Here is a 17,130-nt window from a genome sequence, read left to right as displayed (position 1 = left end):
CAATTACACATAAATATGGAGAAGGCAATGGCACCCCACTCCAGTACTCTTGCCTGGAAAATCCCATGGATGGAGGAGCCTGGTGGACTGCAGTCCGTGGGGTCGCTAAGAGTCGGACACGACTGAGCGACTTCACTTTCACTTTTTCACTTTCATGCATTGGAGAAGGAAATGGCAACCCACTCCAGTATTCTTGCCTGGAGAATCCCAGGGGCAGGAGAGCCTGGTGGGCTACCGTCTATGGGGTCGCACAGAGTCGGACACGACTGAAGCGACTTAGCAGCAGCAGCAGCATATACAAATATACTACATTAAGTATACACATATATACAAATATATTTATATTAAAAATAGAACCCTTAATAATGCCAAGGTCAAATTATTTTTAACTCGAGATAATCAAAGGAAAATGATAAACTGCTTACAATTTTCTCAAATGCATTATGCTTTGGGACTTTTGAAAAGATGAAGAAAGCAAGCACCTGCTTGTCTCAAGACATTCTACTTTGCACAAACAAGAACAAGAACCACAAACAGCCCAACCTAGAAACTTCCCTTGGCTGAAGCTGGGATCCTGGGGCCACCTGCATCTTCCGCACAGTTTCCAAATGCTAGTTCTAGATCCTGCAAAGTTCACTTCCTCCTGTAAAGTCCCAGCAAGAGCACAGGCTTGATGATACTGGCACACGATGTGGCCTTGGGCAATGCCCCCAGACTCGCTCTCCTTCGTTTTTCTGTAAAATGAGAAAAATCGCAACTACTGGGTTGGCCAGAACGCTCATTCAGATTTTTTCATAAGATGGTATGGAAAAAACCCAAACAAACTTTTTGGCCAACCGAATACCTTTCAATGGCACCATTCTAGTGGAAGAGCTGAGTCTCAACTTGCCAGGTAAAATGGCAAGTTGTAAAATGGGTCCCATTTTACAGATTATCATGAGCATGAAGATTATGTTAGGTTATGTCCCTCTCTATGGAAGATACCGGCTGAGTTTCCCTGCTCAGCATCCCTCTCTTCTGGCAAGAACATCCACCTGACCCTTGGAGAACTGCACCTTTGCCACTCTGAGGCCATGCTGACTTAGGGAGAGCTGACTCTACTTCCAGGCTTCTAGAACGGATGCCTGATTAGCCTTGGCTTCTGACCCAAGTGTATCTGATGAAATTCAGTTCTAGGATTTGTATTTGAGCCTCAAGGGAAAGAGTTCTCTTTTTGCAAAGATGCTGAGCTGTTGAGAAATCCTTCTGGAACTGAGTAGCTATCCTGCCATCACAAAGGCAGCGCCTGCCTGAAGATGAAGCATACTGTACGAGAGTGAATTTCAAAAATGGATGAAGGTTGGCTAGATGTCTGACTCCAACCATACCTGAAGCTGCCTACTCCTGTGTTTATTATTTACACCTTTATTAGCTGAAGACGGTTTTAACTAGGTCTGTCTCATTACACTCTAAAGAGTTCTGACTAACATCTTTTCCTAGGAAGAGCTCTCCATGGACAGAGATATTTGTTAGTGTGGTGGGTTGTTTTTATTCTCCAAGAATCCTGTCTATTATGGGTTGGAAGAAGCTAGAGAGGAGGCTCAGAGACTCAGGATCCTCCTTGAAATTCTGCTCAGGAAAGGAAGTTAAGAATATTAAGGAAGGGCCCTAAAAGTCTAAGAAATGTCAGATTAAAATAATTTCTACCACTTAATCGAGTACTTGTTACATGGCAGACATATTTAAAATGTATTCATTTATTCATCATCTATTCAGCAATGTTTACTGTGTGCCAGGCATGTACTAGGGAGCCTGCATTCTGGCGGGAGACCTGAGGCTCACCCTGCCAGGTAGGTGCTGAGTGCCATTTTACAGATTAGGAGAATCAGAGCTCAGAGAGGAGGAGGGAGTCACCCATAGTCACACCTCTGGACCAGAGTGGATGCCCTTGTCATCACTCCAGGCCGCCCTCTTTGTGAACTCTGCCCCCGGGAGTGTCACTCAGTCCCTGCCTTTGCTGAGAGGGAGGGGAGGCAGAGGCCTGGACACAGCTTCTGTCTCAGAGTCGGGACCCACAGCGTCTCAGAGCTCGGCCATGTTTATGTTGCTGCTCAGACAGGCCTGAGTGTGTCTGCCCAAATGGGCTGCGAGTTGCGTGAGAGAGGCTGGAGGTTTTGTCTGAGGATCCTCCGACAGCCAGAGGAACTGGCAGAGGGCTGGATTTGGCCACCCTGCCCAGCCTGTGGCTTTTCAGTTCAACCAAGATTCTAAGTGCCGATCTACCCCACTCCACCCCCATTTGGGGATGCCACTAATGACAAGATGAGAGTCGAGAAACCTGGGTTAGAATGCTACGGTAGTTCCTGGAGCGTCTTACCTGACTCCTCTGTGCCTCATTTTCCACTTTTTCACCTAAAAAAGTGGGAACAACAGGACCCACCCTCCAGGGTTGTTACAGAGATGGACAAGCCCCTAGACCACCAGCAGCACACAGTAGGTCCCGGGTAAGCCCGCGCTGTTTTCCTCTCCTCTCCTCTCGCCTGCAGCTGCCTGGCTCGCCTGGGCGCCCTCCTCCGCCCGCCAGCCCAGCCCCCACCCTCCAATCCAGCCCTAACGACTTTTGCAGCCCATCCCTGGTGGCAGTAGCTGAGAGGCCTCAGCCTCCCAGGGCCCCCAGGCTCTTTAATCAGCCTCTGCAAGGGCTGCAAGTGATTCAGCCTACAAGCCATTCTGTACCGGGCGCAACAACAGACAGGCCTGCAGGGAATCACTTCAGCAGAAAGATGTTGGCATGTCTCTATAGCAACTCGGGGAAAATATTTCACGCAAAAGTCCATCTGCTGTAACATAAAGGGAGTCCCAGCCAATAATTGAGTTATAACGAGTTATAAATTATTCCTAATTTGTGGGCTTTATTTTACCAAACCACAAAATACATACATATATATATATACACACACACAGTTGTACATGCACATACATAAAGTAAGACATACACTATATATATTCTTATACACGTGCACAAGCACACGTGTGCAGTCACGAGACAATTGTGGCACAGTTGGGACTGAGTTGTCTCATCTCATGGTGCGGACCCAGCAGCAGGCAGGACGTTCATCCAGGAGCTGATGGTGTGATCCAAGCCAGTGGACCTCTGTCGCCTCCGTGGCCACTATTAAAGGAGAGACTCAACCTACCATGTTACCTAGGGCTATTACGTGAGCCAGAGCTCGAATCATTCTTCTGGTTTCTCTCAAGGAAAAAAAAATTCTTTTTTGGTTCCTGATGTCCTCATAAAGAGACATTTGTATTGATTCATCAGTATAAAATGCTTTGGAGAGGCTATCAAAGTGGAAAAAACAACGTGATAATTCACATTGTGATGCTTTTAATTTCATGTGTTGTCAACACTTCAAAGTAGACTGGAGCTCTGCTTGGGAAATCTGGGACACTTCTCATCGCACATTGTACCTAGGCTGCGACTGGCTGCGAGTCCACAGCCTCTTACATGACGCCCACTCTGGCTTCGGATCGCTCCACTTTTTTCTTTTCTTTTTTCTTTACGCTCTGCTTTCTGTGTTTGCTCTGCAAAACTTCTGTGGCCTGGAAAAAGAAAAATGGTGCTGGTGAGTAGGAGGGAATGGAGTTGAGTGAGCATGAGATATACAGCAGTCTTCTTCCTGTTAGAGAAACTACTGGTTTCCCAGCCAAGACCCATGTCCGCTTCCCTCCCTGCCGCCGCCCCAGGCCACCTGAAGGACAAGAGGCCACATCACCACCCTGATCCCAAGGAAGAATCCCACAATGGCCACCATCCCTCCAGCTGCGCGGCGTTGTGCCAAAGGCTTTCATGGTGTCACTTAACCCTGCCTTCCACCCCTTAAGGACGGTGGCATTTTTATTCGCATTGTATATGATATTTCCTTTATGACGAGTTGTGAGAGGTGGAGTGAGTTGAATCTGAATCAAACCCAGCTATGTGTGACTCCACTGCTTCAGCGTCTTCCCGCCTGCCTACAAAGATGCAGAAGAGGCGGACCCCACCCTGCAAGAGAGAAAATTCAAGGACTGGACTTCTGCCTCAGAAACATAGAGCAGCCTCAGATACTGTGTATCAACCCAGATCTGCATCTGCATGGTGAACGCCTTCCTTGCATTGTTTCAACCTCCCGACATTCCAAGGCACACAACAGGATAATGCCCATTTTACAGACAAGTATGTTGAGACTCAGAGAGCTCAAGATACTTTCCCAGGATAACACAGCTGGTTAGAGACTGTTAGAGCTGGCCTCGGTAGTCAGGGTGTCAGAACTCACAGTCGGTGAGCCCCCTGGTGCCTGATCCCCTCCATCCAGTGTCCCTCTGGGTTGAGGGTAAGCTGCCACTGGCCATTCAGGGCCCATCGCCTGTATCTGTGCCTCCCACGGGGCTGAGAGCAGAGTTGGCCTGGTTTCTTGAGAGCATGTCGATTTGATGCAGCGCAGCAGAGGCAGGGCCCCAGCAGAAAGGTCAGCAAGGGGAAGAGGGCAGGAACACCCTGTGAGCAGATCTGGAGAAGAAATGGAAAGTGAAATACTTGGAAAGTAACTTCGGCTGGCCTGCAGGAAAGTGTGTCGGGATGTTTCCGAAGGCCTGGATGAGCAAGCCTTTCCCCCACCCACCCCCACGCCTCGCCAGAGGGGCAGGGGTGTGTGCAGAAATCTCGGTGGAGCTGCTTCTGGCTTGATTCTCTGGGGTTCAGGTCACTTCCAGGGAGTGTCCCTGAGGAGCCAGGAGATGGATGGTCTTCCTGAGGCCCCTGCAGCTCCTACCCTCTCAACCTCCACAAACCCTCCCATCCAGCCCCCGCCCTCCAGGAAGGGCTACAGCTTCAGCTGCAGAATCGTAAGTCCCCACCAACCAAATCTTTCCCTGGGAGCCCAGAAAGGCCCTCCCCGCCAGGGTGACTGATTCGGGATTAGCATCCAAGACCTTCCATCAGACCTGTTGAGTTGGGGCCTTGGAACGCAGAGTCTGCAGCTGCAGGGAAAGCCACAATTGTCCACTGAGTACGTTTGCAAGAACAGCCCCATGACGGCCTCAGCCTCAGGCATGATGAGGATGAGTGGGTCAGGAAATTTCACTCAACAGACCAGACCCCTCATCTGGCTCATTTTTCTCTTCTTTATGTCTCACTTTCTTACTTGCTTTTTTTTCCCTTAAGCTTTAGAAGAATGAGCACACCTTTCAAAAGCCAAACCGTAGCAGCCCTCTGTGTGGTTGGGTCTCCAGGGCTGAGCTTGTCCCTAAGCTGCTCTGTTGCACGTGAGAGTAGGAGCTGGGCCCAGGAAGACCCAGGTGTCCCGGTTCTCCTGCCTAAGTGCAAGAGGCCATTTCAGGATCTCTGGGGCTGGCTGAGAATCCACTCCCTGAGGGTGAGCCAAAGGCAGGGCCTCTGCTGACCTCTGCCCTCCCTCAACCCAGCCAGAAAAGAACAATCCAGAGCACCGCGGGAAGTCCTTAGGTTAAGCAAAACCAAAACTCCAGTAACTCCCATGCAAACACTGGAGGGCCCAGGCCAGATCTTTTGCATGGGGGATTTGCCTCCAGTTCGCAGGGGCTTGGAGAGGCAGTGAGGCTGAACACCCTCGCCTTGCTCGCCCTCGCTCCCCAACCCCAGCCTGGGTCTCCATTACCTCTGAATTTTCAGCCAGGTTCCGTCATCAGAAGCTGCCCTCAAGTGGCAGAAAGACACTCACTCAGGAGCCACAGAGCAGACCTCTTGAGGGAGGTGGTGGCATGGAGTGGCTGAGAGCCTGGAGTCAGACAGTTCTTGCTTTAAATCCATTTATTCCTCCTTAGGAGCCTCAGTTTCCCCATCTGTAAAATGGGGGAGCGAGGAACTTCTCCGGTGGCACTAGCGGTGAAGAACCCGCCTGCCAATGCAGGAGACGTAAGAGACACGGATTCCATCCCTGGGTTGGGAAGATCCCCTGGAGGAGGGCGTAACAACTTACTCCAGTATTCTTGCCTGGAGAATCCCATGAGCAGAGAAGCCTGGCAGCCTGCAGTCCATAGGGTCGGGAAGAATCGGACATGACTGAAGCAACTTGGCACGCACGCACCAGTGGTTAAGACTTCAGTACAGGGGGCACAGGTTTGACTCCTGTTCAGAGAACTAAGATCCCACATGCTGAGTGGTGCAGCCAGAAAAAAGAGTGGGGACAAGAACCTCACTCATCTCATGGAGTGTGGATAAGGGCAAAATGAGATGATGTGGGTGAAGCACTGAGAACTTAGCCTTCTGTTCCGAAAGTGATAGGTCTCCTGTTTTCTTGCTGTCGTTACCATTTCAACTCTGGCTCTGAGATGCAGTGCATGTGTGTCCACACAGAGGGGTGCGCGTGCACACACACAAACACACACACACACAGAGCAGCCAGTCAAGGAGCATCCTGAGGGCATGGCCTACATCTCTCTATTGTCAGAGGACCGAAAGTTGGATAGGACATCGGAAAATATCTGAGGCCAGAGGGGAGACGTGTCTGGCCGTCGTCACTGACCGCCATGTGGCGGAGCAGGACTGGAATGCAGGCCTTATTTCTTTAGATTCCCTCTCCTCATTTATCACATACTCAGCAAATATTTATGCTGACCACCCCCTTGGTGTCAGAGCCTGGCTGGGCCTAGGGCTATGGGAGTGAGGAAGATGGTTCCTGCACACATGGATCTTGCACCCAGGCTCCCGACACCACTGTGTGTCTCCCTGTCTGTCTAGACTAAACTCCCATCCCGTGCAGCCTGGGAATCCCAGTGAACTCAATGCACAGGCTGCTTTCGCCCAGCCTCAGGTCTCAACCTCACTTCCCTCCATGGTTAGTGGGCTCCCTGAGGACAGACCCCTGGCTCCACTTGTTCTGGACAGGAGACTCACATGTTGCAGCCCAGACCAGCCTGAGTCATGCTCATCTGCACAGGAGTCTGTATTTCCCTATTAGGCCCTGCAGGCAGAGGTCTCTTCTGAGCCATGGCAGTGCACGGTAGAGACCAGACTCAGTAAATGGTGGTTGGATGAATGACGAATGAGACAAGGCCAGTAATTCATTTGTTCATTTATTCATTCACCTCACATTTACCCTGAATCTACTCTGTGCCAGGCTCTGGGATACAGAAATGAGGGGGACAGAGTCCCTGAGCTCAAAGAGGCAGGGTGACAGATATGAGCAATGATAGAGGTGTGCAGGGCCAGAGGGGCCCAGAGGAGGGTGGAGTCAGTTCTCCTGGCGGGTGAGGAAAGGCAATAAATGAGTGACCCCAGGCGAGGTCTGGATGGGCAAGCTCACCAGGTAGCCAAGGAAAGAGCAGGAACCCACATGTGAAAAGGCCTGGAAGTGTGACGTACTTCAGGAACCCTCAGCTTTACCATTTTGCTTTGGTATATTATTAGCCTCACTTTTCAGAAGAGAAAACTGAGGCACAGAGAAGTAAAGTAATTTGTCCCCATGGTCTGATAGCTATTTAGTAAACAACTTTATTGACAGAGAGAAGATAACTAACCAGGTCACAGCATTCAAGGCATTGAACCCTACCCTGAAGGTCATGGGAGCCCCTGAAAGATTTTGAGCAGGGAATGTCCTGATCTTTTTTGGTGTTTTTGATAGTCTCTTCTGGGACAATGGGGAGAATGTACTCAAGGTGCCCAGTAGCTGTGAGAATAGACAGGAGAATTCATGTCTTGCACGTAAACAAAGACAAATTAATGGAGGCACTTCACCATGGCAGAAACGCAAATTCCTATCAGCAAGAGAGCAGGTAAGCAAACAATGCTATATACACACAGTGGAATATTATTCAGCAGTGAAAATGAATGAACTACAGAAGCAGGCAATAATATGCCTGAGTCTTGACATGTTAGTTGGTGGTCGCTGTGTTAACAAACCACAACAAACTTAGTAGCTTAAATACCTATTATTTATTTAATGCACAATTAAATAAATGGTAGGCATTTTAGGCTGGGCTCAGCTGGGCAGAACTTCTGGTCTTAGCTGGGCTGCCTCATGAGTCCCTGGTCAGCAGAGAGTCAGCTAGGAGGTTTGGCTTTTGAGGGTTGATAAGCTCTCAGCTAGGGGGCTGATGGCAAATGGGCCACGTGTCTCTTAACATCCAATAAGCTAGCTCAGACTTGCTCACGGGGCTACGGAAGTTTCCATGAGAATGAAGGATAGCACAAATCCTCTTAATGCCTAAACTCAGACATGGCACTATGCCACATTATATTAGCCAAAATAATATATAAGGCCCAACTAGATTTAAAAGGTGGGGCAATTTACTCCACCTCTTGATGCTTCCATTGCATCGAGTCACATTGCAAAGGGGATGTGGAGGCACAGAGAGGAGCAACTGCAGCCATATTTGCAAACAGTGTACCCTGCTCGGCCGGATGATACTGAGTGGAAAAAGTAATTCCTAAAGATTACATACAAAATGATATCCTTTTATAGCATTTGAAATTAGACTCTAGGAGCACACATAGATGAAGAAAGATTGTATTAAAAAGGAAGTAATAGACCAACAGGCAGAGGGTGCAGGATGATGGTCCCCTCAGAAGGCAGAAGGCAAGGAGGTGGGACAGAAAGAAAGAAAGATGGTGCTAAGTCGTTTCTGATTCTTGCATCCTATGAACTGTACAGCCTGTCAGGCTCCTCTACTCATGGGGTTCTCCAGGCAAGAATACTGAAGTAGGTTGCCATTTCCTTCTCCAGGGGAACTTCCTGACCCAGGAATTGAAACCAAGTCTCGCACATTGCAGGCAGATGCTTTACCGACTGAGCTACATGGGAAGGGCTAGAGGAATAATGCATTTGGCTTTTTTTTTTTTTTTGGCCAAGCTGTGTAGCATGCAGGATCTTAGTTCCCCAACCAGGGACCAAACCCATGCCCCCTGCATTGGGAGCACAGAGTCTTGATCACTGGACAGCCAGGGAAGTCCTGGAATAATGCACTTGGAATGCACATTATTGTCAAGATTGTAGCCATTATTTTCATTATTAAAAATGACACTTTCCAAAAAGTGAGCCATATGAAAATCAGATTACGATCAGTCAAGTTGTGCATACTTGAGATCAAGAAAGAGAGGAAGTGAGGTGGAGAGAGAGGGCTGAGCCGGGACAGGCCGCTCAGAGGACCCCACGCCTGTGGGGAGTCTCTCAGACAAGGGTGAAGAGAAAGACAGAGGACCAAGAGCCACTTCTGGAACCCTGGGCTGAGTGCCTCGGTGATGGGGCCATCTCTGAGGGCATAGAAGAGGACAGCTTGGAGAGAACCAAGAGTTCGAATATGTGAAGGTCCAGGAAGCCAGGTCCCCCAGGCTGCTGGTTTTCTGGAACTTGGGAGAACGGTCAGCAGCCTGCACACATCTAAAATGGAGACGTCCCGGAAAGCGCTGGGTTACATCAGGGTGGAAGGCCTCCCTTCAGCTGAGAGCCACCCCCAGCTGCCTGGCCTTGGCGAAGCCCTCGCCTCACCCAGCCCTTCCTGACAGCTCCTCGGGGCACGTCCACAGCCAGGTTCCCTTCTCAGCAGTCAGGCCTCCACCCTGAAACCTCGGGCCAAGAGAGCGAGCTTGGGGTTGTGGCTGAGGGGGCCCCGGCAGCAGTCTACCCCGCCAACCCCGGCAGGGCCAATGGGACCCTAGAGGGGGCTGGATGTTTGTGCAGATGACATGTTTATGACCCAGCCTCTCCTTACTCATGCTTTTGGCTTCCCCTTGCTGATTTTGGTTGGGTGGATCCCAGTTCTGCTGCTGGATTTGGGAGCCTTGGGGCTGGGGCTGAACAGAGCTTCCTTTAACGATTCCAACCCAGGATGGTTCCAGCCCCTTCCCCCCGTCCCCCTAGACTTCATATTTTCCCACACCCAACTTTATTACAGAATGTTAGCATCTCAGAGCTTGAAAGGGCCTCAAGCATCATTGATCCAGTGCCTCCTTTTCTGGATGAAGAAACTGAGGCCCAGAGGGAGGAAGGGACTTGCCCAAGGTCACCCAAGCAGGTGGGGACAGAAGATTCAGACGTCCAGCCATGTAGCTCAGGGCTCTGAAACCACCCTCCAAACATCAGCTTCCTTGGTTGCTGTTTTGTTTGGGACAGGACAGTTCAGCTTTTTCGAGCTTGCCACAGTAACTTTCTCCTCTCCCAGGGAGGCAGCAGACAGTGACGGACTCTCCGCTTTTACAGTTTAATTCCATAGGAAATTGGAAATAGCCTGTCAGAGGTGTCCGGGTGGCCCGGCTGCCCCGCCCCACCTGGCCGCCAGAGTGCCCGCTTCTCCCTGCTCCCTGGCTTGGGGGCCGTTGTTGGAAGCTCTTCCGAGGGCTCCTGTGGATTCTTTCCCTGCTTCTCCTCCCAGGGCACGATGCTAGCACAGAGCAGCCAGGTCTGGCTGGGGCTCTCCACTCTGACATTTATCTCCCCCTGTCTCTGATGCTGCGCTCCAGCCTGGCTTCAGTGTCATCTCCCATCCTGAGGTCCCAGGGAAATTGGAGAAATGGACTCTCGGCCCTCCTTCGGGAAACCAGGGCCACCAGGATCCCCGAGGGTCCCTTCATTATGCTCCCAGGACTCATCACTTTCCCCGGACTCCTGAGACTGCAGCGGGTGACACTTACATCCTCCCTTCTCTGGGTGTCCCCTGCACTTGGGACATTGTGCCAGCATCTCCATCCTCCTCAAGATCCTTTCCGGAAGCTCCAGGAGGTCAGTATTGGCGTCGCATAGTCATTAGAGAAGCAAGTCTCTAGCATCGCATACCTGGATTGAACCCCAGAACCACTGCTCTTGAACTCTGTGATTTTGGACAAATTGCTTCACTTCGCTATACCTTGGTTTTCTCATCTATAAAGTGGGGGTGATGATCAGCACCAAATATATAGGCTTGTTGTGAGGATTACATGGCTTAGCACATACAACGCATCCAATAAACTTTCAAATGTTAATCTTCTGTTTTAGCATCCTTCTCATCCGGCCCCCTGGGGCTATGAGAGACAGTAAGTACTTGTGAACTGGCCCTCTAAACAAGTGGCGGAAAATATGACAAAACAAGCAGTCTGTAGCTTCCTGGGTGCTATTCTGTGAAATGACTCTCCACTGAGGTTTGTCACGTACAGACGCTGTGCTTGGGGCTGGCAACACAGCGGCAAGCGAGATGGACACGGTCCCTGTCCTCCTCGCGTTTGCATTCTGTGAGGAGGAGGTGAGTAACGGAGCGCCGCCAGTATGGTGAGCGGGGGCCATGGCATAGGTGAGCTCAGGCCCAGGGGAGGCACGCCTCACCCAGATGCGGTGTCAGGGAGAGGAGACGATTCCGCAGAGGGGACCTGACGGATGAGCAGGGATGAGTGTGTGTGTGTGTGTGCACATGCATTTCAGGGATGGGATGAAGTGTCCCAGAAGAAAAGGTGCATTGTGCACATATACCTGAGGGAGCAAGACCCAGTGAAGGAACTGCAGAATCCTTACTGTGGCTGGAGTGAGAACAGGAGGAGAGAGATGAAGCTGGAGGAGTGGGAGACAGCCAGGTCGCACAGGCATTCTAGATTTGTCCCAAAGGCACTGGGGAGCCTTTGAAGCGCATAGAGTAGGAAGGTGGCAAAGGGAGATTTGCCTTTTAGGTTGCCTACTCAGGGTGGTCGATGGACTGAAGGAATCGGTCCCAAAGGCAGGGAGACATGCGCTGAGGCCACTGCAGTGATGAGGCGCTGGCAGACATGAGATGCAGCTGTCTTTAGGATGACATTTTAAGGCCACTCCAAAACTGGCCCACTGCACACTCCCCACTGTCCCTCTTGCTAAAACTGAGAATCAAAGGAGAGCCGTGGGCCTGGACTTGTCAAGCATAAGGTACAGTGAGGGGTGGGGGGATTGTTATGATAGGGATTGTTAGTGATCCATTTTCTGGACACACCACAGGAACTTCCTGGGGACTCAAGAGCAGCGCCTTCTCCTTGAGAGAGGCCCGGGGATTTGTTTCAGTTGCCACAGCAGGGTCTTAATGCCTGCGGTGGGGGCATGCAGATGCATCCCTCGCCTCCAGCCACACCACACGCCTTTTCTGCCCTGCCCCCGAGGGGCTTCTGGAGGAAGCACACAGCCACACCCATCTCAGCTTGTTTCTTTCTCCTCCTATTCCAGACATTACAGATAAACAGCAGACTGCACCTCTCTTTGTTTATTTCAAAAGAAGTCAGTCTTCACTGCTTCTAACACACAATGTCTGGAATACAATGAAAAACACAACTAAAAAATTACAACACCTGAAACATATAATGGTGTATTAACCTCAATCAAAAAAATTATAAGACATCTAAAAAAGCAGGGTGATTGAAAAACTATAACAAAGAGAAAACATAATCAATACAAACAGACTCACAAAGGATAGTTATTGAAATTGCAGATAAGGACTTAAGAACAACTATTTCAAGTACATTTAAAATTTTAGAGGTAAAAAGGTGATGAGATTGGGTATTTCTGCAGAGAATTATAAATTCTCAAAAATAGCAAAGTGTAAATTCTGGAACTAAAATATGTGAAATTAAAAATAGATTAGATAAAATTAACAGTAGATTAGTCAGAACAAAAGACCATAAAACTTGAATACAGGTAAATTGAAGTTATTCAAAGTGAGGTACAAAGAGAAAAATAATTGATAAAAATAAAACATCAGTAATAACAATGTTTAATAAAGTGAAATAATATGAAGAATCTAAAATATGTATAATTCAAGTCCCAGAAGGAGAGGAAAGAGAAAATGTGGCCTAAGAAATATTTGAAGAATTTAGTGGTCAAAATTTTTCAAATTTGATTTTTCAAAAATCAACCCACAGACCCAAGAAGCCCAATAAGCACAAGAAAGATTTTTTAAATGTCATAAAAATTCCTGAAAAACAAAAGATAAAATCTTAAAAAGAGTTAGAGGAAGAGAAGTGTACTAAAGCAATGAGGATAAGAATAATAATTGATTTGCCACCAGAAATAATGCAAGTAACAAGCAATTTTTGAAATATTTTCAAAGTACTGAGGTGAAAAAAACTATCAACCTATAATTCTATATCCAGAGAACATATCCTTCAAAACTAAAGGAAAAATTATAACATGTTCAGATAACAGAAAGTGAGAGAATGTGTAGTTCACAGATAGAACTAAAAAAATGCATTGCTACAGAAAGTCTCTGGGCTGAAGAGAAATGGTATTAGATTGAAAGCTGGATAGAAATGGAAAGGTAGCAATGGAACGTAGCAGGAAAAATAAGTATGTAAGTAAAAAAGTCTTTTTTTGGTTTTTCTTACAACTGACGGTGTATGTAAAATAATGTGTGGTGGGGTTTCTAATATATAATAGGAATAAAATATATGAAAATAATAGTAAAGAGGAGTACTGGAAGCCTATTTTTGTAACGTTTTTTATTTTAAACATAGAGTTTTATATTGTTCATTGAAGATGAATTGTGATGAACTAAAATGCACCTTTCACTCTCTAGAGCAAACTAACAAAAAGTAAAACTGCATAGGTAAAAATCCAATAGAGGATATTCAAAGGAATAATAAAAATTTCTTGATTGAGTTTTTAAAAGGCAGAAAAGGAAAACCAAAGGAACAAAAACCTGATGAGATAAATGGAAAACAAATAGCAGGATGTTGTGTTTAAGCCCAATTACACAATGACCACATCAAATGGAAATGAGATAACTACTCTAATTAAAAGACTTTGATTTTGGTCTAGATGGAGTAACAGGAACTGACTTTACTTTCCCACTGGAATAAACAGCATATGAAAACTATTTTCAAGACAGCAAACATCAGAAACAGAGAACAGAGATTCCTGAGAGTTGGAAAAAATATACAAAATAAACCCTACAATTGCCCTGCTTGTGCTTTGAGAGAGTTTCTAGACTGCAGTGGAGGAAGGAGGAGCCAGAAGGTTCCCTGAGTTGGAGACAGAGCTAAGAGCAAAGGTTCCTAGAATTTGATAAAACTAAGTATTAAGAGATATTACGCAGAAAGAGAATTCTGGAGACCCATAGAGGGGTCTCACCTCTTTAACAGAGAACTGATAAGCATATGTGTGTAAGGAAGGCCAGAGAAAGAACTTCTCAAAGGGATCAGAGGGAACACTACACAGAGCTCAAAAGAGCCACTAATAGTGAGTGTTCTCACCCGTAAGATTGAAAAACCTCATAATCCAAGGTGTAGAATACTCTAAAGGTTATCACTTCTGTGGGAGCTAGGGGATAATTAGCCCTAAAAGAAATATCTCACATCCCATCTAATAAATCATTAAAACAAGACCTAAAATTGTCAAATTGTTTCTAAGTAACTAAACTGTATCTCAGAGGGGAAAAATATATATATATTTATAGATCTATAAAAATGCAAAACGATCAACAAGGTCAAATTCACAGTGTTTGGTATCCAATAAAAAAAATTACCAGGCATTCAAAGAAGAAGAAATAGAATTCATAAAACATAATGAAGAAAAAACTTAATCAAAACTGACCCCGAACTGACACAAATGTCAGCAGAAGCAGTCAAGGACATTAAATTGGTTATTATAAATGTATTCCAAATACTCAAAATTTTAGATAAATGCATTAAAAACATAAAAATCAGAAAAACTTAGAGAGATAAAACCTGCAATGTTTGAGATTTAAAAATACACTGAATGAGGTTAAAGATATATTAGATATTACAGAAGAAAATATGACTATATTTGAAGACAGTGATAGAAACTATGCAAAATGAGACAAAGAGATAAAAAAAAATAATAAGTTAAAAGATTAAAGGAGCATCAGGGAGCTGTGAGAGAGTTTCAAGTGGTAAAATATACATGTAATTGGAGTCCCTGAAGGAGGAACAGGGACAGAAAAAATATTTGAAGATGTAACGGCCTCTAACTTTCCAAATTTAATGAGAACATTAAAACTAAAGATCCAAGAAACACAACAAACCTCCAGTTCAATCACCAAGTCATATCAGAATCAAACTGCTCAAGACTGGAGTAAGGAGAATATCTTAAGTAACGCTGGCGAAGGGGTGGGCTGGGAGACAACCTACATGCAGAGGCTCAAAGGTAAAAATGACAGATTTGTTTCTGAAAACAATACAAGCAAAAGACAATGGAGCCATATCTTAACATACCCAAAAGAAAAATACCTAGTAATCCAGTGCTCTTGTCCGGAGAGTCCCGTGGACAGAGCAACCTAGTGGGTTGCTGTCCATGGGGTCACATACAGTCGGACACGACTGAAGCCACTTAGCATGCATGCATGCATTGGAGAAGGAAATGGCAACCCACTCCAGTATTCTTGCCTGGAGAATCCCAGGGACGGCGGAGCCTAGTGGGCTGCCGTCTATGGGGAAGCACTGAGTCAGACACAACTGAAGTGATGCAGCAGCAGCACAGCAGCAGCAATCTACAATCGTAAATCATATTCCTAGCACACATCTTCAAAAATAAAAGTAAAATAAAGACTTTTTCAGATATGCAAAAGCTGAAATAATTCATAACCAGTAAACTACAGAGCAAGAAGAATTACTCCTTCAAGCAGAAAGGAAATGATCCTAATTGCAATCTGGATCTGCACAAAGGAATGAGAGATGTGATAGGATTATAAAAGCCTTCTTTATGTGATAATTTAGTCTTTAAACAAGCATAATGACATTCAGTGTGACTTATAACTTAATATAGGTAAAACCTGTAATGATAGCATAAAGATTGCAAAGGAATAAATGAAAGTATTCTAGTCTAAGTTTCTCATACTGTGTAATGTGACGAGATATCACTTAGGGGTAGATTGTGACAAGTTAAAGATGCATCCTATAAACTCTAAAACAACCACTAAATACAAAAGAGCATAGCTAATAATATAATAAAAAGATTAAGTAGAATCATAAAAATACTCAACCCAAAAGAAGGCAGAAAAATCAGGGGAAAAAACAAAGGAGAGATGAAGAAAAGTGGAAAATAAATATCAAGAGGATAGATTCAAACCTAATCATATAATTATATTAAATGTAAATGTTCTAAACACTCCTGATTAATGGGCAGAGATTTTCAGATTGGATTAAAAAAGAAAAAGAAAGAAACAAGACTCAACTCTATCTTGCCTACTCTGTTGTGCTGTGCTTAATCACTCAGTCATGTCTGACACTTTCGACCCCATGGACTGTAGCCCACCAGGCTCCTCTGTCCATAGGGATTCTCCAGGCAAGAATATTGGAGTGGGTTGCCATGCCCTCCTCCAGGGGATCTTCCCAATCCAGGGATTGAACCCAGGTCTCTTGCATTGCAGGCAGATTCTTTACCATCTGAGCCACCAGGGAAGCCCATCTTGCCTACAGGAAATGCATTTTATCTATAAAGATAAAAATAAATTGAAAGTAAAATAATGAAGAAAGAGATGCCATGAAAAGATGACAAAAGAGTTATGTCTAAACAAATTAAAAAAAAAGTTGGAATGGCTATATAAATATCAGACAAAGATTTCAGAGCAAAGAATATTACAAGGGATAAAGAAACACATTTTATCATGATAAAGAGGTCGGTTCATCAAGACATAACTCTAAATGTTTATGTAACTAACAACAGAGGTTCAATACACATGAAGAAAAACTGATAGAATTGAACTACAAGGAGAAACAGACAAATCCATCACTATAATAAAATATTTCAATATCCTTCTCTCAAGAATTGATAGAATCAGTAGACAGAAAATCAGTAAGGATATAGAAGATTTGAATAACAGTATTAACCAACTTGACCTAATTGGCATTTATACAGCACTCCACCCAACAATGCAGAATACACATTCTTTTCAAGTGCACAAGGAACATTTACCAAGAAAGACCATATTTTAGGCCATAAAACAAGTCTAAATAAACTTTAAAGGATTCTAGTTATACGAAGTATGTTCTTCAACCACAATGAAATCAAATTATAAATTAATAACAGAAAGATCTCTGGAGAATCCACAAATATTTAAAACTAAATAACACACTTCTAAATAACTGAGGGGTCAAAGAAAAAATCAAAAGGGGAATTGAAAGGTATTTCATACTGTATAAAACTGAAAAGACAACATATCAAAATCTGTGAGCTGCTACTTTGGCCACCTGATTCG

The 17,130-nt window shown here is 45.7% G+C and overlaps 1 long non-coding RNA gene across 1 annotated transcript; it reads right to left on the bottom strand.

Moving 5' to 3' along the window:
* Positions 1-3,041: 3,041 nt before the first annotated feature.
* LOC123330624 lies at positions 3,042-5,154 on the bottom strand. The gene is made up of 3 exons (XR_006546650.2): positions 4,963-5,154; positions 4,296-4,528; positions 3,042-3,582 (listed from the first exon to the last, which is right to left on the bottom strand). It is a non-coding gene; the product is annotated as an uncharacterized LOC123330624 (long non-coding RNA).
* Positions 5,155-17,130: the final 11,976 nt, after the last annotated feature.

Source organism: Bubalus bubalis, chromosome 19 (assembly GCF_019923935.1).
Source record: "Bubalus bubalis isolate 160015118507 breed Murrah chromosome 19, NDDB_SH_1, whole genome shotgun sequence".
In the NCBI taxonomy this organism is placed as follows: domain Eukaryota; kingdom Metazoa; phylum Chordata; class Mammalia; order Artiodactyla; family Bovidae; genus Bubalus; species Bubalus bubalis.
The sequence above is the reverse complement of the archived record's forward strand: the minus strand, read 5'-3'. Positions and strand labels throughout refer to the sequence as shown.